The 24324-nt window shown below is 34.5% G+C and overlaps 1 pseudogene; it reads left to right on the plus strand.

Moving 5' to 3' along the window:
• Positions 1–6483: 6483 nt before the first annotated feature.
• Positions 6484–22827, plus strand: LOC125198830 (annotated as a pseudogene).
• Positions 22828–24324: the final 1497 nt, after the last annotated feature.

Raw genomic sequence — 24324 nt, forward strand, 5'->3', positions numbered from 1 at the left:
TCTATCTAATATTACTATTTTATTTGAGACTCCATTATTATTTTCATATCGACACAATAAATATGAAAGTTTATAGACTAAATAGACTTTCTATCTAATATTACTATTTTATTTGAGAGACTCAATGACTTGAAATAGTGACTCATATAATGGTTTCCTAGGAAATGAGCCAATCGTGATCAACACAGTCATTACCAACAAAGTCATTAGCCTTTAAGGAGTATTATTCTATGTCGATTAATGTATAAAAGAACAAAAACAAATGTGTAGTTCATAAGACAAAAGAACTAGTATCTTTATCATGTTTAGCCCTTTCTCACTCTCATGACTCCGCTTTGAAAACATTTGTAATTTTAAAAATACTGAAAAAAGCATTCTAGTGTTCAAGAATCGTTCCTATGAGAGTTGTACCAAATAGTATCACATATATGTGTGTGTGAATGGTAATGGGCCACAAAGTTTAATGGGCTAAGAATTCAGGAGCTAACTATTGGATCGTTCATTTGCATATCTAGAGAGTTATGAGCTAGGTGGTTTTAGATATGTAGATCTCCATGTGTATCTTTTATATTCATTCAATTTCATTCCTTTCCGTTGTAAATTCTTTTGTAACGATCAACAAGAAGCTTAATTCCAAAAAAGAGTGCATCACCATACATAAATAAAGCCATAAAACTTATTGACCTCCCAGTTATATAAATATAACCATCAAATGGAAATTCTTGATGAGGTTAGTAGTTGCCTCAAATACTTGGAATTGTTTTGAGTGTTGCAGTCTGAAACATTGGACTGAAGAAGCGAGCTCCATATTCCCACGCCTTGAGAAGCTTCGTCTTTTTTTATCTACAAGGGTTGGAGAATATCCCGTTACAAATTGGAGACATAGCAATGATCCAAAAATTATGGATGGCCAGTTGCTGCGATTCAGTGGTGAAATGTGCAAAAGATATCGTAGAGGAACAAATGGATTTGCAAGGGGATGATCTTCCATTTCATATTGAGGTTCGACTTCTGCTTGATAAGAACGAAGTGATGAACGAAGCAATGTTGTACAATTCCCAAATGAGTTTTAAATGTAATTTGATTTGAGGAACAGAAGCATTGTATTATGCTGTACATTTAACAAATTTAGTGTAAAATTCTTCAAGATATTTGCAATAGAGACAGTGTGATAATTGATTAAGAACGATTAAATTTATTCGAAAATGAAGCATGATTTGAAACAAATGAACCCAATTATCTTCAACCCGGTGGATCTACCCGCCACCGCCACCGCCACCTCCACCGCCCCCGCCACATCCCGCTCCACCACCACATCCGCCGGCGTCAGCAATATTATCACCACATCCCGACCCACCGCCAACAGGACAACATCCGCAACAACGTTCCTTCTTCTTGTCAGCGCAAGCAAATAATAACATAGACATCACTGAAATGGACACAAGAAGCATCAACATCAAAGCCCAACCCTCATAAACTTCATTTACCATATTCATGCCCTCTCTAACACTTATAACTCTACCCATTTTTATCACTTTACACAACAAATATTGAGATAAAATAAGCAGTATATATAGTTGCATTGATCTATGCTTACCCTTTTGTTTCTATGAAGTTGCAAACAGGACCACGTTAACAAGTGGTATACTATATAGCCCATAGGAAAGAAATACCATTCAAATTTAAGTCTTTAAAATTGCAATAGATTTAAGATCCTATTTGTATTATACAATGGCTATATTCGGCTTTTATTCTGTCATCGTATCTATTATCAACCTTTCCCCAATTAATTTGTCAACCCTTTTATTTAGATATACAATTTTAAAATCATTTTATTTCTAGCTAATCCTATATAAATAAGTTAACAAATACACCTAGATTTCTTCTTCAATATATTTGCAGTTTTGCACCATTAGAATAAGAAATTCAAAATATTAATCAGATTCAAACAAAAATAAATGGAATGTCTCAACTTGCCAACTTGCAATGTTTTTAAAATTTTCATAATTGTATCAACTTGTTACATATAAATCAAAATCCACCCACTGATTTGAATCTAACTGGAAATTTCCAAGATCCATACCAACAAACTTGATCATCCTTACTCATATTTTATGCTTCGATCAATGCATAAATTGGGACATAAAAAATCAGCCCCGGCCATTAATCACCTATGCAATAATTCATCATTTCAACTTTCATAACTCATAAGTGTGTTCTTGCACATTGTGTTATTAGAAGCTAAACAAATATTATTGATACACTTTAATACACTACAATAACGTTATACAATGTCCATACTTCATACATTCAATATAGATAAGTGCAAATAGATTATTGATATAGTCCAATTGGTTTTCACATTTTTCACTTAAATTTTTTTGTATCTAGATAGCAATCAGATTCAAATAAAAAGAAATGGAATATGACATCTTCCAACTTGCAATGATTTTCAAGTCACAAAATTTACCAACTTGGTATGCAAACTAGGTGCCTTGCTTGTACAAAAACTATACCCATTGTTTTGAATCTACTCGGAAATTTACAAGACCTATGCCGACCAATTTTATCATCGATAATCATATTTTTTTTTTCGGTGCATGAATTTGGACATGAAAAATCATCATATTTTTGTGTAGTTTTATGATATCGTCTCACACCAATTATGGGTTGGCCTTTTTGGGTAGATGGGCCCAAATAAAACATTTTTAAAATGAGAAATGAGAAATGAGAAATTATATTTATAGACAGTCCCGTTCCCAAAAATAGAGATTTTGGATTTAATATAAAATTGATAAAATAGGAGATAAAATAACAAATTATTAGAGTATTGTTAATGAAAATTAGGTCAATTTCTTAAAAGATAAATTTTGTAAAAATAAAAGTGGACTAATTTTTAGTGGAATGGATCAAAATAACTAAAAGAAGACTATTGTTTGGAGCTAAAAGGGAATAGTAAATTATACACTCTCCCGACCCGCTTAAGAGAATAATCTTTATTAAGTTAAGTGTAGAGAAAATAAAATATACTAAGTAAAGAGAATGAAATAAAGGAAATATAGTAAGTAAGAGTAAATATATTTTTTTGCTAAAATTAATAATTAATTACTTGTAGAAAGACAAAAAAAAGAAAAAAAAATCAATTGTAATAGGGTGAAGGGGGTAATTATAGATTATAAGTGACTTATTTTTCACTTGCAATAAATCTGCATACTATGATTATATAAATATGTTTTTATTTTATTAGTTCTTTGCGTCTTATATAGATACAGTCTAATTGATTTCCACGATTTCATTTTTGAAATGTTTTTATTTCAACCTCTCATATAAGAGTATTGTTATAATTTTATAAATATCAAAGGTTTCTTCAACAATAGTATATTTGACCCTTTTTGAACTAGTTAGACAAAATCTATCCATTGTTTTGAATCCACTTGGAAATTTCCAAATAATTATACCATCCACCTTGATCATCAATCATTAATCATATTTTATACGTTGCGTAACATCCCACATTTATTTTAATGCTAATAATAGTTTCATATAGAAAGTGAATGATACCATAAAGTGGAGTAGTACTTTAAACTACTACGTTTGCTTGCTTTACATTTTTATCTATGTTAAGAAAAATTAATTACTAAATGTGAGAAAGGAAGCTTGCTAGAATGATAAATACAAGTCGAGGAATGATTTATGCAAGAGCAAGTATAGTAGAAGAATATTAAGTGTCCATGTACATATATGAGATAATGCTCTTTAACATGAGTAATACAGTAGCAATACATGTGAATATAATTATCAACTCTCTAGTATTAGTACTCTACAATAGGAACTTCTCGAATAGTCATTCCTTCTTCTTGAATGCCCATTATTTCTCTTCAAACGTAACCATGTCCTGTAGTCAAAGGAAAATAAGTTTGTCATACTAGAAGACAAAGCACTTCTACACTCTACTTCCTTATTTAGTCAAAGAGTAAACAGTCCATGAAAGAACAACTTTGACATCATTCTATTGATGGTGACACCGAAGCACACACGCGTTACCATCTTTCAAAATCTTGCAAGAATAGACCCTTCCCCATGCATACTCCAACAGTTAATTAGCATAGTAAGTTGATTAGAATCAAGAGGAATAAAGTCTCCAACATCATGATGAGTATGATGAATTTGAGGAGAAGAGCTTTATGTTTCTTGTAGCCACATTCAAGATCACACGGTAAGAAATTCACTATAAATAGAACATCCGCTCAACCTTTTTCCCATCACAATCTCTCATCAGCTTCATCGCATAAATGTATCTCTTTCACCCACAAAAATCCATGTTTCTACACATTCAAGTTTAGAGGAAGGTGCTTCAAGAGCTTAGCTAGCAAGTAGAGGAGCAATCTTTCACTCACCAAGTTTTCTCATTATCTAAGCATTCGCAAGGAAATAATACCCTAAGGAGGTATTTTTGTATCAAAGTTGCAAGGACCTAAGGTGAACTTTCGAACTTATATACAAATGAAAGTATGAAATATATTGAGATAATATTTATCTATGCAAATGATATTGTCTTGCCATAAATTATTTTGGTTTTATGTGATGATGCCTATCTGTGTTGGTTATACGAATGTGCTATGCCAATTAAAGTAAGAATCGATCGGGTCCCGTAAGGGAGAGTCCCTACTCGGACTAGTGTACATGGGCTATATGTCATCGAGAGGGTTGGCCGGTCCGGTGTCCGTGGAAAGTGGCCACTTTCCCGGCACAAGAAGGAATGTTTAGATATGGCAAATTACGAAGGAATGAGAATGCAGTCAAACTTTTAAGCAAAGGAATTTAGTAAGCTTGGGCCCTTTTTACTAAACTCTAAGTATTCAGTACGATGGCATGCCAATATTTCTTTTATAATTGTATATGTGTATATTTCGAATATGTTCACGAGTACTTTTGTACTCAGCTCACTACGTATTTCTAAATGTGCAAGTTGAGCTGCGATGAAGGGGGAGAGTGTTGAATCAAAGGGGCTTATTTCTAAATCATGTAGTACTCTCGAGGTTCATGTCTTCACACATGGAACCATGTTTCGTCATTCCATGTGCTAGTTTCTACTTTTCCGAAGACTCGATATTTAAATAAATCGTGTTGTACGAACCCCTAAACTCGAATCCTTATGTGATCGAGTGTACCTTATCTAATACTCCCTTTTTTGTTTCTCTTTTATTATATGATTTACTCTTATATCTTCTTCCCCATTTCTATCCCCTCTTCTAAATTCCCATCCACAGTCACATTAACCATGTTTTACTATCCTTAGTAAAATGCGGGTGTGACACGTTGATACATGAATTTGGACATTAAAAATAAGCACCAATCACCTATGCGATAGCTCATCATTTCAACTTCAAGCATCATGAGTCACATAAATATGTCCTATTTATTAATTAATAGTACTTGTGAGTATCAGTTTATACACTACATACATACACTAAAATTTTATTACAATGTGCATCTTTTATACATTAAATGTGGACAAATTCAAATACTTTGTAAATATAATCCAATCCAATCGATTCTAACATTTTATTATAAAATGCTTTTTTTTCAAACCTTTCCGATACAAATATTCTTTACAATATGCCCATATTTCGATAGTATAATATATCGCCTGCGACAAAAAAATCACCTCAACATATCAATCAGATCCAAACAAAATAAATGGAATATGATAGCTTGGCAACAACCACCTTGATATCATATTTTCACAATTCAAGAATTGTAAAATGCAATCTTGGCAACTTCTTGGTACAAAACCTATCCACTTTTTTAACCTACTCGAAATATCATAAATCATATTTTATCCTCGATGCCTAATGTCCAGTGACATGATAAATCAGCACGAAACACATCATGTCATTCATCATATCAGCCTTCATAACTCATAGTGTATTCTTCAACATTGTGTTATAAGCGATACCATCAAATTCTTATCCAACATTCTCATAACTATGGCAGCCTATGCAGCCATGGTTTCTCTAATGAATATCATAGATTCCATCAAAAACAATCATTCCCCACCCATCTCTCTCCAAACACCAAATTCAATCTCTCACTGAATATGTTAACTTCCTGCAAGAATTTCTCAAAGGTTACGGGTCCCCTGTTTCCGACACCGATGAAGCAATCCATTGGAGATGCGTATTGCATGCAGCTTATCTTCGAGGATGTTACGAATCTCATATTGTCGACAAGATTCACCTCGGTAGATCCAACTCAGGCGCTTCTTCGACTTCTTTCGAGGTCCCAAGGATGGGAGAAATGTCTCATAAAAAAAGATGATGACGAAGCGGTCAAGGTGTATCAAGCGGTACAAAATGTGATAAGAAATGAATCGGATCAAGGAAGTGGCAACGGAGACCAAGACAGAGAAGGTGGTGGAGGTGGTCCGTGATCGGCCGCTGGATTCGTCTCTCTTCTAGTAGGAAGAAGAGTAGTGGCATGATGGTGTTCTCTGATGATGTCTTGCATGGGATCATGGATAAGCTCATGTCAAACGAATCCGATCACCAAGTCATCCCCATCACGGGTATGGGCGGAATAGGTAAGACCGCTCTTGCTCAAACCGTATATTCGAATAAAACTATCATGGACCATTTTACCGTTTGTGTTTGGGCTACTATATCCGAACAATACAACACGAGAGAAATTCTATGTGAACTTGTTTCTCAAGCCACTAAGAAAGACAAGAGACCCTTAGTGAAAGGAATGAAGATGAATTAGGATCGAGCTCGCAAATATTTGTGGGGTAAAAGATTTTTAATTGTAATGGATGATATGTGGAACATTGAGTCCGGGAAAGTATTCAACATTACTTTCGACAATAACAAACATAGTCAATAATGGTGACGACTAGGGTCTCACAATTGAGTTCTGTTAAACCAACAATATAGCCATCAAATGGAATTTCTTGATGAGAGTAGTAGTTGGTCTTGTTCTCCAAAACTGTGTTTGGAGAGGAACATTTTCCTTTTGAATTGGGGAAAATCGAAAAGAAATTGCAACTAATTGTAGGGGACTTCCTCTTTCAATTGTTGTAGTTGGTGGTCTTTTGAAAATATTGAACACACCCAAAAAGTTGGAATCAATAAAGAACAACTTAACTTCAAGAGTAAATTTAGACAATAATAAGCATTGCTTGAAATTGTTGAAAATGAGCTATAATCACTTGCCGTCTACTTGAAGCCTTGTTTCATACATGGGTGTGTTTGAAGAAGATGATCATTCTAGTCTCAACTCCGTCAAGTTTGGGTTTGTGAAGGATTTCTTAAACTCGAGATGGCCAAAGTTTGGAAATGATTGGGAAAGTGTTATTAAAGGATTTAGTGGATAGAAATCTCGTTCTAGTGGATGAGTTGGGGGTCTATTGGAAACATTAAAGTAGTAACAGAAAAACCTCATGTGATAGGAGAGTCTAGTCCTCGATGCATAAATAGCAACGTCGCGTTGTTATACGGAAAAAACCTCAAAGCGGTGCTTGATGATTTTGCAATCTATGTCGCATGTTCACTCCAATTATTCGCGAGCATGAGAAACTTCCTAAGGACCATAACTTTAGATTGTTGAGGACAATACATGCATAAAAATTTCGTTATTACGTGAATTCTCGCGTGTCGGGTATGTTAACTTGCGGCTGCTTTTGAGATTGCCGGGATATCCTCAATTTTTTCTTCTTTTGGTCACCTTTGGAATTTGCATACTTTGATCGTTTCTTGAAGTGAGTTTTGCGCTACGGAGAGTTGGAAAATGCCTCAACTCGGGCATATTGCTATGAAGGGGAAAGATTAATTCTACCGAGATCCTTCCAATGATGATGTTGTAATGGAGAATTTAATGGTACTTAAGGGAGTACTCAATTTCAAGTGCGACGAAGAGGTGGTTAAGAGAATTCCCAATATCAATAAGTTGGAGATTTTGTAAAAAGGGGAGAAAGGGAGTGGATCATGGTGATTATTATAGTTTGGCCAATATTGAATGTTTGGGTAATTTAGAATACCTCAACATTTCACTATGGTTAGATTTTAAAGGAAGCTTGTATAAGCTCATGTTTCCCCAAAACCCGAGTGTTTGACTCTTTCGGTAAATGGTGGGTTTGAATGGGATACGATGTTGGAAAATATAGGTGCGTTGCCCCTTCTTGAGAAGTTCCAGTTTTGGCGTGGATGTTTTAGAACGAAAGAGGGAAATATTGGAAGGCCAATTTCCTAGCCTGAAATACTTGGGATTATTTTGTGTCTAGCTAAAACCTTGGACTACGGAAGATGAATTTATCTTTCCACATCTCGAGAAGCTTTATCTTTTCCATTTAGAAGGGTTGGAGAATATTCCATATGAAATTGGATGCATACCCCCGCTCCCAAAACATTTCAAATGGTTGATTGTCGCGAATCGTGGTGAAGTGTGCGAAAAAGATTGTAGAGGAACAAATGGATTTAGACGGGGACGTTTTCCTTTAATGTTAGCTTTGCTTCCATTTTATAAGAACCGAAGAAAGCGGTGTTGCGAGAGTTGCGAGCTTGTGGGTCTCAACTTTGAGGTTGCATATTCCTAACTAGTGTTATGTCTTATGCTTACTAAATATGGGGAGTGATCAATTACTAACTTATCATTTAATTGCTAACTACAACTAATTTATGGCCATAGGTTTTAGAAAATGTGTGGTCTACAATTTGTCGTTTAATTTTCATTTTTTTTAATTAAATCGAAAAAAAATAAAAAAAAATCCCAAAATTAGGATTTTGGATAAAAATGTTAATATAAATGTTCGAAAATATATAAATCTTTAAGAATGTTAATCATTGCTTATATTCACATTCTACATGTATTATATTTCATATTTTTTTATAGTATGTTGACATTTATCTATTGAAAAAATTTAAAAATTTTGAATTTTTTTCGATTTGGGCGGAACATATGCATGTATGATATGTTGGAATCTTATGAAATTATCTTTAATTTGATATATGTTATATGAATTTAAAGTTTTGGGATTTCTTTTAAAAGTTAGTTATATTTAAACATGTAGTTAATTGGCATTAATACCCCATTGATATTTTTTGGAATTAATCCTATAGCCTTATTGCGTTTTTGTTGATCGTATTGGCTTTATGGATTAATGATCTAAGCCCTTAATTTGAATATCGAATGAATTATTTAGTTGTAGTTAGCAATTAAGTTATCGTTAGTAATATAACATCCCTAAATATTGAGTTTGAGTTTTTTTTGAACATTGTATTATGTTACATTTTCCACAACTTCTGTATAATATTATATTTGCAATTGAACAGTTTATCACGTGTTTTTATAATCTACTATTCATATACATGAATCTCATAAACTTTAATGGATGTCACGTTTATGCATTATCTGACAATTTGTAGGATCCAATATACATATGTGCTTTGATTAAGAAGTCGCAAACATTTTCATTTGCCATCAAGTTTTTATGTTTTAATATCTTTAGGGTCCAATACATATGTGCTTTAAATTGATTCACAGGTCACAAACTTTTTAATTTGTTATCAAGTTTCTATGTTTTAATATGCAAGATACTGTATCTTATATAAAAATGTACTATAATATCAAAGTATTGCGGTCTTTTAATTTTAGATGATTTCCCAATCATTTTTCGTACCAAAAAAAGCCCACGAAATTTTAAAATTTGCAAAACAATATATAAAAACTATATTAAAACAATTTTACAATGCAAAAAATAGTATAGTACTCCCTTCGCCCAATTAAAATAAAACGTTTCCTTTTAAATTGTCCCATTAAAAATGAAACATTTACTAAAATGGAAACAACTCTATCTCTATTTTTTCATTTCTTTTACTTTACCCTCTTCATTAACTCAAAAAATAACATTACATAAAATCCTACGATTCTTAAATGTTTCATATTTAATGGGACGAGCAGTATATAATTACGAATCACCAATATCCCAAAATTCTGCAAAACAATATACGAAATTATATTCATAGTGAAACCGCAAAAAAAAAACATACTCCCTCCCTTCCGCCCTTCATTTTTGTACTCGCTTTGAAAAAATGATACAAAATAGTTAAAAGGGGTAGATGAAAAGTAAAGAAGAATAATGTAGTAAGACCCGCTTACTTTACACTCTCTCTATTTTAGTACTCCATCCGTTCTGCCTAATAGTTTTAATGATATGCTACATACCTTATGTGAACACCCTCATTTGGCGACATTTAGCGTGTCGCTTCGATTTATAAATTTAGTTTGATTCTAATACATTGAAAATGTTAGTGAAATTTTTAATTTCACAAAATTTGTAAAAATCAAAGCTTGATTTGCCGTTTTTCTCACAATTTCAAAATAAATTAATACAATAACAAATCAAGCTTTGATTTTTATGATTTTTGTGAAATTAAAAATTTAATCAACATTTTTTATGTATTAGAATCAAACTTAAAATATAAACTAAATGACAACGCTAAACATGATGAACGGGGTGATACATACATAATGAGCTCACAAGGTATGTAGTATATCATTCCTCTTTTATAATGCTTTACCAATTCTAATGGTAGATTTTCAGATCTTGGTAATGGTTTTTCAAATTTTTAAATTTGGTATTGAATTTTCAAATTTTTATATTTATGCAATTTAGAATTTTTCGGGTCGATTAGATCTCATAGTTCGGATTTTGGATTTTCGAATAATTCGAATCAAATTAGATTCATTTTTCATTAAATTTTGGATTTTCAAATTAAGAAAAATCTGATCGAAATCTGAATGTTCACCCCTAAATTGAGTAAATTTTTTTGGCCCACAATATAAGAAACTAATGTCAAATTGTTAACTGTGTAGATAATAAAATACTACTACTCTAACATAAAATAAAATATGTGACATAATTGAGTGTCAAATAGGCTAAGGCAACATGAGAATAGATACTTGGCCTTCTTCGAATTAAAATAGGCTGAAAAGGTGAAGGGTGGACATGAGAATATATACTTGGGCTTCTTGGGCGTTTTCTAGGCGTATCTGCCGACTGCTATATCATACAGGCCCACTACGACTTACTCCACTGTAGAGATAGTCAATTCAACCCGAAATTCATGCGGCTACAACAACCTGGAATGAAGATTAGCCAATTCGTAATTTTATTAACCGAATACAAAAATGCTAAACGGGTTGACCGAATGATTGGTGGGTTAAACGGTTGGCTCGATGGGTTGTGAGTTTTAATTATAAAATATATTAAGTTTAGGGTTTTTTTTATATTTTTGAATCCTCAATCTTCATTCTACACAATCATTAGTCCTTATTCAATCTTCATTCTACACTTTTCCACTCGATCCCACAATATTAGCTTTCAAGTTCCATCTCAATTCATTATTGCACCGTCCCATCATCCGCCACTAGTGTCTTACCACCACCAAAACCAATCAAGACAAAATTAAGAACTAACCCATCAAAATCTTAATATATTTATCATTTTTATAAAGAATTAGTTACTAACAATGCCATAATAATGACACGAACACAAGCTTTAATTTATATATAGTTGATCGAGATTAACCTTTTCAAGTATTATTGAAGAAAACTATGAAAATTTGCAGATTTTATATGATTCTAAACTAAAAAGAAAAATATCTAAAATTTAAAATCATTTTATGAAGAAAATTTTGATACAAGAGATTATTTTCAAAGTTTTGCTGAATACCAAACCCGATGCGTGCAAGTTAGGGTGAAAATTTATGACGAAAAAATCCATAACCCGAATGCCCGCACCCAAATAGCCCGCGATCCGCGTGGGCTGATCCGAACCGAACGGATTAGCCCGATTAACATCCCTACTCGACTGTAATAATTAAAGCCCACCAATTTAACTAAATCAAGGCCCATAGTTTTAGCCCATTTAATTCTTTGAAATTCGACCGCCAGCCGCCACCACCGCCAGATCCATTAACTACCTCTCTCACCCGCCCTCTTCCATGTCGCCGACAAACCTAAATCCGTAATTTCAAAATCTTCCTCTCTCACTCCAAAATTCATCGCATCAATCAATCAACGCCTCCGACCGGCCGGACGATCCGCCACAACAGCACGGCCGAACAGCCAGCCGTCGACTTAGCACTACTTCTGAAAAACCATCCATTTCCCTGACTCAATTGATTGACGATGGGGTTCCGCGTTCTATCGGTGGCTGGCGGAGAAGTATCCAATGGTGGTGGTGGACGTAATTGAGGAGGAACCTGTCGAGATAGAAGGTGTTAAAATTCCGGTGGATACGAGCAAGCCGAACCCTAACAACATCGAATACGATAATATGTATCTCGATATGAACGGAATTATTCACCCATGCTTTCACCCAGAGGATCGAGTAAGCATATGAATTTGATTAATTTCGTAGTTTTAACTTATTCCAGCTCGAGGCAATTGCTGTTTTAGCATAGTAGCTGTGTTGAACCAACTGAATTTAAATAAATTCAGACGCGTGTTGTCGTCACTTGTCACTCTACCTAGGAAATGATTGATTGCTAATGTTTTGTTGCATATATACTGATAAAATTCCTCAATTGTTACTTTGAATTTTCTCTGACCAAGGAGGTATCAACGTCCTGAAATATATCCTATATACTGATAAAATTCCTCAATTGTTACTTTGAATTTTCTCTTGACCAAGGAGGTATCAACGTCCTGAAATATATCCTAAGGATTTGGAGTCGCTGAACTTGCTTTGCTTTTGTAGAACTATTTTCTGATTTACATTAGCCTATGCAACAGTGTTCCCTTTTTGAGATGAAAAATCTGTTAATAAACTTTATGTATCGCGCAGCCTTCTCCAACCACCTTTGATGAGGTGTTTCAGTGCATATTTGACTATATAGATAGACTTTTGTGATGGTGCGGCCACGGAAACTGCTTTACATGGCTATAGGTGAGTAAATAGGTTAAAATCCTTATTTAGCAATGGATAAGTTGAGAGTCAATATTGGCAACATTTATTTGACTCAAACTGGCATTTATTGTTAGATGGAGTTGCACCAAGGGCTAAGATGAATCAACAGCGGTCACGGCGTTTCAGAGCAGCCAAAGATGCAGCAGACTCGGTGTGTCCCATGTTATAGTCTCATTACAAATATATAGTGTGAAGTATTTTTTTCCCATCATATGATTTCTAGGCAGCTGAGGAGGAAAGGTTACGGCTGGAGTTTGAAAAAGAAGGAGAAAGCTTCCTCCCAAACAGGAATCCCAACTTTTTGATTCCAATGTTATTACGCCCGGAACACCATTTATGGCTGTTCTATCCGTTGCTCTACAATATTACATTCACCTAAGGTTAAACAATGACCCTGGATGGAAAAATGTCAAGGTATTGCTGTCATGGATTCAGCTACTTTTATAGTGTGTGTTGAATAGTAGAACTTCTTAATGATTTATGCAAATTACTCTGCCTCCATGAAGGTTATCCTTTCAGATGCAAATGTTCCTGGTGAAGGCGAGCACAAAATCATGTCTTATATTCGCCTCCAAAGGAATCTTCCTGGTTATGATCCAAATACCCGTCATTGTCTGTATGGATTGGTATGGCATCTTTCTGTTTAAAATGTAGGCAAATTTCTGTGATTTATGCACTTAACAATCATTGATTGTCATCTCTTTCTGCATTGCAGGATGCAGATCTGATCATGCTTGCTTTGGCCACTCATGAAGTTCACTTTTCTATTCTTAGAGAGGTATGCCACTGGTTGCTTGGCACTCTAACTTTACTTACTTTAATCACTTGATTTTGAAGCCTGTTAATTAATACTACCTCCGTCCACAAATAATAGACAAAGTTTAAAATGGCATGGGTTTAATGCGCAATTGGTAAAGTAAGAGAGAGGCAGAGAAAAAGTGGTGGAAGTAGTGTTAGTGGATTGTGGGGTCCACATTTAGAATGATGTGTATGGTTAGTATTTGTTTAAAACTTCAATATTTAGAATTGGTCTAATTTTGATGGACACCCCAAAATGGTAAAATTAGTCTAGTTTTTGTGGACGGAGTCAGTATATTTTGAAAGATGTGACAGTTTGATGTTGAGTAAAAACTTATGCTACAGTTAATTGCGTCATATGTTTATAATTAGCTACAGAATTGGGTGTTAAACTCTCTAACCAACATTTAACTTTCCTCTTTATGACTATTATTTTCTCCAATTGTGATTGCAAGGTTGTGTTCACTCCAGGACAACAAGATAAATGTTTTCTTTGTGGTCAAGTGGGTCATTTAGCTGCAAATTGTGAAGGGAAGGCAAAGAGAAAGGCTGGAGAATTTGATGAGAAAGGTGATGCAGAAATTGTGCCTAAAAAGCCTTATCAAGTAAGTTGGAAATTACATGATAGAGCATCATAAGTATACTTGTGTGTGTAAATTCAAATGCTAATGTGGCCTTTCATGCAGTTCTTGAACATTTGGACTCTTCGTGAATATCTGGAATTTGAGATGAGGCTCCCTAATCTTCCTTTTGAGATTGATTTCGAATGTATTATAGACGATTTCATCTTCATGTGCTTCTTTGTTGGTAATGATTTTTTACCTCATATGCCAACGCTCGAGATTCGTGAGGTATGTTTCGTAGATGGTTTTGTGTCTCCTTTGGGTTGATTATTTTCCTTTTTTTGGATAAATAAAAATGTCATGACCGGGGTGTTTTGTGACCTGTTGATATGGTTTAACTGTTTAGTAAACCTAGTAAACCTTGACTTCCTTACTGTGGCATTCAATTTTATTAGACAACTCAATGTTAAGATAGCTAAAGTAATGATGGGAATTATTGAAGAGTCTTATAGTTTCTTTATCATGATATGAATATGGGTATCATAGGTTTTTGTAAGGTTTAACCAAGAGAACAATTGAAAACAACAGACTGACACCTATGGAGTGTGGAATGCAATATGATAGATTGTTATTAAGATAAAAGGTATTCTAACCACTGTCCATATAGGATGATTGAGTTGAGAGTTCATACTATCTAGGTTGTAGTATGATGATTTTCTAGCATGGATAATACTTATGGTGAAGAGTTTCTTAAGTTTCTAAGAAGCTTAAAGCTCTTGATACTAGGTCTATGCGCATCATGAAACTCAAACTTGAATTTTCATAAAGACATTGATTTCAATAATTTTTTAATTTGGTCTGGCTATTATTTTTTGGGGAGAATATAAAATGGTATGCAAATCTGATAATTTTAAGCTGTGATCATTTTGCATCTGTTCTACCACATGACTTATAATGCTAGTTTGCCAACCAAAACCCATTTCCACTAGGTTTGGACACATTTTTCCCTTTATGATTTCCTTCAGTCCTATCTACTTTCCAACAATAATTCATAATATTCTGGTACTGCTAAATGCTAATACTTCTAATCTCTTCAATGCACAGGGTGCAATCAACTTGCTCATGGCTGTTTATAAAAAGGAGCTGGGGGCAGGGTGGTTACTTGACTGATGGAAGCAAGGTATGTTTTTTTGAGTAAATTGTTTTATCACTCAAAAAATGCCATTTTATGAACCCTCTAGACTCTACCAACTATCTATTTTTTCTGGTCGGTTGCAATATGCACTATTTGTTTGATAGTTGTCTGGTAGCCACTTCAAGCAGAACAGCTTTAGGAATATTCCATCTGCATGGATTCCAGGATAACTCTGCTGGTGATAGCACCAAGTGGCAATGCAAAAAAAAAAAAAAAAAAAAAAAAACTTAGTTTGGTTAATTAAAGTTTGGATGGCACAAAACAAATTACCCCCTTTTGTTAGGAATTATGATTCTTTTCTATGTCTCCCATCATAGAAATACTTTTGAGACGAAATTTTTTATTCTATCATTTTTTTTTTTTTTCCCGCCAAACCTTAAGGGGGACATTTTTTTCAAGCCGGGGTTTTGTTTTTAAGATAAAATATTTCAAAAAAGGGCCCGGCTAATAGGTTTATTCTACCCCCATATTCAACTTACAACTGTGCTCATTTTTTTTGACATGCTCTAATAGTATAACAATCTTTCTGATTTTTCCCTTATATTCTTTTGGCTATACTTAGTTTTTTTGCTTGGCCCCGGAGTTGTTGAGATTTTCTTAATCATGGTTGTCTTGATGAGCTTTTATTTTAAATCATTAAAGACCTATTCCCAGATGGAAGTAATTCTTCAGTCTGTCAACATTACACCATTCATGCTTATGTGAGTGATATAATTTATTTCGAGAGACAAGCTGAAAGAATCAAGCGCAAAAGTTTCAAGCTAAACGAGGAGATGATTGCGAACCAACAAACAAGCCAGACTTTAGTTCCAGTCACTGATTCCATGGTTCTCGCTTGCTTCAGGTCCTTCATCTTCACCCTATCAGCAGAAGGGCTCTTCATCTAAATGAGCGTGATCAGCTTGACCTTTCCCCTGCTTGCCTAGAAAAGTTGCGGGGGTTGATCTTGGATCCACTATAGGGGCTGCATTTTGAAGCTGAAAGTGGTCTAGAAAGTGAAGTATGTTTCCTCTGAAAGGAAAAAAAAGCTCATTTTTATTTTCATTTTCGAGTTTTTTGGGCAGTTTCTATCAGTCGTGTTATCATTGTTTTCGTGTTATCATTTTTTTATTTATACCCCCTCCGCCCAAAAAAATATGTGCACTTTCCATTTTCATCCCCTAAAAAAATATGTATTCCATTTTTGTAAAGTTATATCAATATAATAATGAGGCCCCACTATCCACTAACACTACTTTAACTACCATTCCCCCCTCTTTACTTTACCATACCATTCTCCTCCTCTCTCTTTTTACCAATTTTGTCTTAATTCCGGTGCCATCCCCATTGCCCATATTTTTATGGGGTGGAGGGGGTAGAACATTTTTTTTCATATGTAATTTCCTTTATCTTATCATGTTATTGTTGTTTCTTTACAGAATATGTAAGTTCTAGACATAGTGACAAACTTATGATTATTCTGTGTGCAGTTCAAGATAACAAAGAAGAGCTGAAATTTGGGTTTAAAGGAGTCCTTGGGGGTCTGATGCTTTTAACCCAGGAACACCCAGAGGGGAAATAATGTGAGAATTAGCTGAATTCTTTCCTTTGTACATACTATATATTAAGTTCACACAACATTACCCTCTGCCACCAAACTAAAAAAAAGTTTTTTTTAGGCTTAGGTGGAAGGGAAGCCGCCCTTTAGTTAACAACATTTCATTTTTTAAATTAATTCTACGATCTCAGTCCTTTGTGTTATTTAACCATTTATACTTTCATCTCCCCAAATTTTTTTGAGTTTTTTCCTTAGTTTAGGCTATCTATTTGCTTTGTTTCCCCTGCTCTAGTACTTTTTTTTGATTGGGGGACAAGTAATTCCTAACCAATTTGGGTAGTATTCTGTTTTTTCCCCCCCCCCTCTTCCTCTCCCTAAAACTCAGTTCACCCCCCCCCCCCCCCAAAGTTATATCTTATTTTTTGCTTCCCCCACTAATTCTTTTGATCACAAAAAAATGTAGAAAATTTTATTGGAATGCAAATACTACATTTTTAATATTCTAATTGTTAAGAGTTTAACCAACATAAAGTGTATGCCTTAGTTCCTATTTGCTAACAAAACTTTTTTTGACGAATAACTTTGAATTTTGTTTTTTAGGTCAGATTGGGGGAACCCGGGTTTGGGAAAAAGAGGTACTATGGGAAAAATTTTCTGCAAAATCACCGGGAAAACCTTGATGCTATACGAAAGATGTGGGAAGTTGTTCAACTGGTTTGTTTGACTGCTAAATGAGAATGAATTTTGTTTAGAGATTTAAAAAAAATGCCATGATTGCCATTCAGTGTTTGCTTCGATCTCTTTTAAATTTTATAGATTAGCAATGAGTTCACTAGCTTATTGATTTCTTACAGGTCCTCAAATACGTAGAAGGTCTATGTTGGGTTATGCACTACTACTATGAAGGGGGTTTTTTCCCGGCAAAAAGCTGTCCTCTACTTCTGTTTTAATGTTTATCTCAATAAAAACAATGACAAGTGAACTTCTCTTTCTTGCTCAATTCTTTTCAAACACTTGGTTGTTGTGTCTTTTTTGCCTTCCCAACTGAGCATAATATCATCAAATAGCAATGCCTTATGCTTGAACAAATACTGACTGCTTAATTTATTTTTTTAAGCTTATTAAGAAATTATAAGCTGGGTTCTTGATCTAAAAAAATTCGATTTTCAAGCTCTCTCATACAGATATCAAATGGGTGATATAATGCTCCCTTTTCCTGATCATGAACTCCTACTTGCTTATCACAAACGTTTGGAATTTGTTACTACATACATTGTTTGCTGTTATCCTTACTGATATTTGAGGATCAACATGTACCTTGAACTAGAAAGTGTGTTTTAAATGGAATTTAAACCCCCCTCACTTGTGTACTGTGAATTTAAAAACACGCTTTGTAGAACACTTGTCTTATAGAAAGCATATGTTTTTGCAGGTTTTTCCCCACCATTATGCTCCTTTTGTTGACCTTGGATCTTGGACAGTTGAACATGCTTTGAGTTGGGAACCCCATTTAAGCCGTTCAATAAATTGCTGGGGGTCTTCCTGCTGCAAGGTTGGATTTATGTTCTCTCATTGCTTTTCATACCTAATTGTTCTGGTGTTCTAACTGAGATTATCTTCAGTGCTCATGCTTTTCCCGAGCAGTACAGGAAATTGATGACTGATCCCAAAATCACCGAAAATGACTTTTATCCTACTGGAAAGTCTTTAAAACTTTTTTTTCAAATCATAGTACTTTTTTTTATCGAACCCGAAGAAGCAGTTTTTTTCTTTTTTCAGACTTTGAAGTTGACATGAATGGTAAACGGTTCTCTTGGCAGGTATGTTTTCATGCGGTGAATCTTACAATACCATTAATTTAAATTATCTGGCTTTGAATTTTCACTCATATTCTCTGATTTTCTTGGGCTTAGGGGGTGCCCCTTGAGAGAGGTGGCGGGGGGAAAATTGAGACACACTGACGGTACAAAATGGCTTGTTCTAGTGATTTAACTGTGAATTTTGCTTAGGAGGTCCAACTTTTCTAGATTAGAGGTAAAAAGTTTAAAGTACATAAGTACAAAAAAAAAAAAAAGTCATTTGTAAAATCATTAATAACTATTTACTGAGTATCTTAAAAAAAAAAGTCAAAATGTTCATCAAAGGGCATAAAATGAAAAATTTTTGCATGATTAACTAGTAGATTGAGCTTTGCAAGTTAATAATTGACCAAAAAAAAATCTAGTGCTAATGATGAATACAATACTAAGAAAAATGAATAATCTGAAATATTGATATATTCATTGTGGTACTAGTTTGAATTCCTAAATTGAGAATTAAAAAAAAAACTCCAACAAAACACTCTCAAGGAAAGAACCGATGAAAAAAAATCCAAAGATTTGACAATAAGAAAAAAATTATGGGTTTTTTTGAAATAAAAGTGAGTAGGTCAAGGGTTAACTGGATCTGAATAAATTTTGATTTGACAAGGCTCAGGTAAAGAATGAAAGGCAAAATAATGCCTAGCATTACTAATAAATGAAACTATGCTTTGAATGTAAAATTGGCATAGAATTAAATATCTAAACACTACTGATAATAAACCTTACATTTGGTATGTTTAAAATTTGAAGGGGGACACTAGTTCCTCCCTTTGTCTCCTTTGGTCCTGTCTCTGGCCCCTTCTCAATGATAGTGTAGTTGTGGTTTTATGAGTGGTCTTCCAAAATAAGTTGAATGGCTGCATGCAGGAAGAAGAATCTCAAGAAATAGTACAATGTCTGATATGCTTTTTGTGTCATTATCCACACGCTGTCGCCATATATATTTTTCTCGATGATCGTTGTAAGCACATGACTGACAGAGAGAGAATTTCGTGAAGGAACGGCTTGATCCAGGGGCAAGGTTTGCCTTCAAAATTAATTATTGCATGGACATAGGACATCTTTGTTGATTGTACATATATTTTTTTGTGGTTACGATCATCCTGCCTAGCAGAAGTTCTTACTGTAATAAAGTACTGCCTGGAAAAGGAAGAATGATATTTGTTCTAATAGATGCTACCTATTTCATTTCATTTTAAGATGTATTTCCTCCATTAGCAACTTATGTGCCCCTTGTTGCTCGAGCTGAGTTGTGTTGGTGCTGAGTTTGTAGGTGGAATATGATGTCATAGATCCTTAATGTGGCATACACTTCCAGTTTTCGCCTTACTAATGATTGAACATTGACCTTACTTGCTGGACTACTATCTAAAAAGATCTTTTGATTGGTTTAGTTGTTCCATACCAATATGGCAATACCATGGATTTACATTTGATATATTTTTTTGTTTGCATCTATTAGCATTCGGACATAGTTTCATGTCTGTGAAATTTGAACACTCTACTCCTGAGTTATGCTCTAATTTATTAGTAGGATCAATAAGTCTATTCCTTGTCTTTTGGAAATGCCTGTCTTGCAGCATCATAGGGCTGGCCTCTTTATGTTGGAATTTGACTAATTTCTTTTTCTCAAATTATGGCAAAAAACCTATACAGACTCTTTCTGATTTTATTTACGGCGTATACAGTGGTGGAATGAATGGCTATATCTCCCTTTGTGCTGGAGATCCTTGCCCTCCTGTCTTCAGATCACCTATTTTGGGGATGGAAGATATTATGAACAACCAAGTCATGTAAGCTTCATAAAATTGCAATTTGATTTTTTTTTTAATAATATGCCAGTTGATTAGTTGCACTTATATTACTGTCTGACCATACAATGTTTTGGCATTCAGATGCTCTATATATAGGCTTCCAGATGTTCATAAACACATAGCCAAACCACTGCCAGGTGTTATTTTCCCAAAGAAGGTAAACTTTGACAAAATTTGTTTGTCTGGTCTGTTTTGGTACCTTTTGTTTTATGGTCTTAGCAGCTATATTGTTCTACAATTTTTTCTTGAGGTGAACTTTCCCCTACCTGATGTTTTATGTTAATCAGGTTTAGGTTTTGTTAGTTGTTTGCTTGTTCTTAATACATTTTTTGATGTCATGGATAAAGCAACACTTTTTAGATGTCAACTTGTTTATGGTCTGTATGAACTCAAAATACTTCTTGTTGGGTCCAATTCATTTAACAGAGTTTAATTTGTGAAAAGTTTTCTTTTGCGGGACAGGCTGCATATAGACAGCCCAAAGTGGTGTCATGCCACTTATAATGGGGCAGAGGGAATACTATTTTTAGTATCAAAATATCCTGAACTCCTACATCTACTGGCATGATTGTTTTCGTAATAATGTAATATAAGGGAATCACAGAAGGTCTTGGGTAGATTGGGTTAGTTGAGAAGGGAGTGCCAACTTGATGTGTATTTGCTCACTCCATAATTTCTCAAATCCATATTCATGCAATCATTTCATATTATCAACATCCATTTTTGGCTCTCCAAATTCATCAACCAAAAACCCATGGGTTACTGGTTATTTCTATCATTAAAACTAGAACGATTCACTAGATAATAAACTTAATGCAAAGAAAGTAGAAAGTCTTCCAATCTTCTTCTCAAACCCCTATAAGTCTGATTTATTTTATACTCTCTCTGTTTGTTTGCTTTCTTCACTGTATTCTTTGACTTGCTGCCTGATTCCTTTCTTTTTATCATGTAGATTGTGACAGTTGGTGATCTGAAACCTGAGCCTGTACTTTGGCATGAGGATTCTGGAAGGAGGCCATTCGACAATGGAAGGTATTTTAGTTTTAGCTGGTGTTGTCTGTTTTGGGTTGGTCTATCCAAGATGTATTAATGGAACAATCTCTTAGCAGGTACAACAACAACCACAACAACAATCACAACAACCACAACCAGAACCACAACCATAACCCAAATGGAGCCATATCTGGCCGGCAGCTTGGAGAGGCTGCACATCGCCTTGTTCTTAACAGTCTGCAGCATCGGGAAGAGCACAATGGCCATGCTGGTCAAATGCATCATCCATATCCTCCTCATACTGTCGGACACAGACCTCAATATCAGCATTACCAGAATCATACATACCCAGGTGGAGAACATGCTGCGATGCAAGCGAGTTCTGGCTATTCTCACCATAGACCACCAAGCTCAACGGCTTACAGACAACCGTATGTTTCACAACCCCAGAATCAACATATCAGATTCCAAAATTCTGGGAATGAGGTATACGAAGCTCCTGCCCCATACGCTAGGGAATACAACAGACATGGATACTACCCACCTCAACATAATGGACATGGATATGCTCCGCATCCTGCTGGGAGTGGAGCTCATGTTCCTGATGCTTATTTCCGTCCACGACCTGGATACAGTAATTTAGAAGCCGAACAACCATATGGGAGTAATTATAGTAACCATAGAGCTGGTAATTGGGTGCCCCCAGTTAATCCGAATGCTGGCCGAGGATACAACAATTCTCGCCAAACTGGCAATCAGTACTCAAGTTCGGATAGGGGAGGAAGAAGGCCACCTCAGTCTAATTATCGAAGGTAGTATGTCCTTAACCTAGCTTGTGGAGCATGTTCAAGGTGTACGAGGGTTAGCTATAGAATTTCATGATTCCATATTGGTATTTTATTGTCAATTAGTTTGAACTCAGAATGTAGGGGAAAAGGTCGATATTTGTTATAGGATGAGTGGCTCATATAGGAATAGCTTGTATGTTGTAAACGGTTCCTTCTATATTCTTTTATTTTTGTTGAATGTTTCATTTTTGTTGTATAATACTAAGATTTGTAAACCTTTACAGTTTCGATATCTCTCTTTGGTTTGGTTTGTCTTCCGAGTAGTAGTAATTTATGACTGGCAATTGTGTCTGTAATGAATGGGTTCAAATGTTATCGTTGTGTGTCGTTTGACAAGACATAAAATTAGGATGTTAATTTAGTTAAATTATTACTCCATTAGTGTATGAATTTAATTAGGATGTTAATTTAGTTAAATGCGTCTTAACTATTTATTACTCCTTTCGTTCATGATTAAATGTCCATATTTAACGGACATTGGATTTTAAGAAATTTTTGGACTTTATAGAATAAAGTTGGTAGAAAAAGTTAGTGAATGTAGTAACTATTTTTATATAATAATTTTATAATAAAAAGTGAGCGGAATGAGTTAATAGAATAGAAGTACGTTTACCTAATATGTTAATGTAAAATAAGATATTTATTTGGGGGATGGATGAAAAAGGAAAAATGTGAAATACAATATCAATTTATACTCTCTAGGTCCAATAAATGTCTCATTTTACCATTTTCGTCCATCTACCAATTAATGCCCCATTGTTTTCTTACTACTTTTTGTCTTTGGTATGGACATATATTTCACTAATTTTATTTCACTTATATTTCATTATTAAACTAATAGATAAAATAATAATTCCCGCTTTCCCTATTAGTTTAATAATGAAATGTAAGTGAAATAATGAGTCATTTTCTTATTTTAAACGTCAAGTTGATTGAGTCACTCTTATTATATTCTCTCTTCATCTCTCTTACTTTATTCCTATCCACTAACACATTATTCTTAAACTTCGTGCGAAAAGAAGCACCTCTATTAACAAGGAAAGGAGGGAGTATGAATCTTGTTGGTCCAAGAAACATAAATATGTCGAGACTTGTTCTTGCAAATATTCGACAAACCCAACAAATCAAGAAAGAAATAAGACAACAAAAAGATGGAAAAGAAGATGATGATGATAAGTGTGATAATTGCAAATTAAAGCTCAAAAAGAAAATCCAAAGGATACTTTCTCAAACAACAATCTAATGACTCCATCAACTAGCACACAAGAACTATCAAACATATCTTAACAAATAATCCATGTTTGACAATAAATTAAGTGCAACCATAAGGGATTTTGATAAATCTCCAATGATGAAGAGGGATGTTCAATGTTTAGACTTCGTTTGTTTACAAACGAGTACAAAGTTGCTATGGAAAAACCTTAACATCTATTTATACTAAGAGTAGGAGCAAAATAAAACGATCAAAAAGTATATCCGGGCGAAGCCCGGCAGGAAAATTCTTCTAGAGCCACGCGGCTTTCATAGAACGGCCATAACTTCATCATTCGGATTCCGATTGAGGCGTTCAAGGTACTCATGCAAAGCTCTTTCGACGATAAAGGCAATGGTGGCTTGAGAAGAGCATTTGGACTTTATCTCTATAGGAAAAATCCAGTTTGAATCATACCTCTAACTCTAGCTTGGCTCCTTGTCATGTTGAATACCGGATTCACATCATAAAATTAGAATCCATATTCCACCAACC

The sequence above is a fragment of the Salvia hispanica genome, unplaced genomic scaffold (assembly GCF_023119035.1).
Source record: "Salvia hispanica cultivar TCC Black 2014 unplaced genomic scaffold, UniMelb_Shisp_WGS_1.0 HiC_scaffold_29, whole genome shotgun sequence".
Taxonomy (NCBI): Eukaryota; Viridiplantae; Streptophyta; class Magnoliopsida; order Lamiales; family Lamiaceae; genus Salvia; species Salvia hispanica.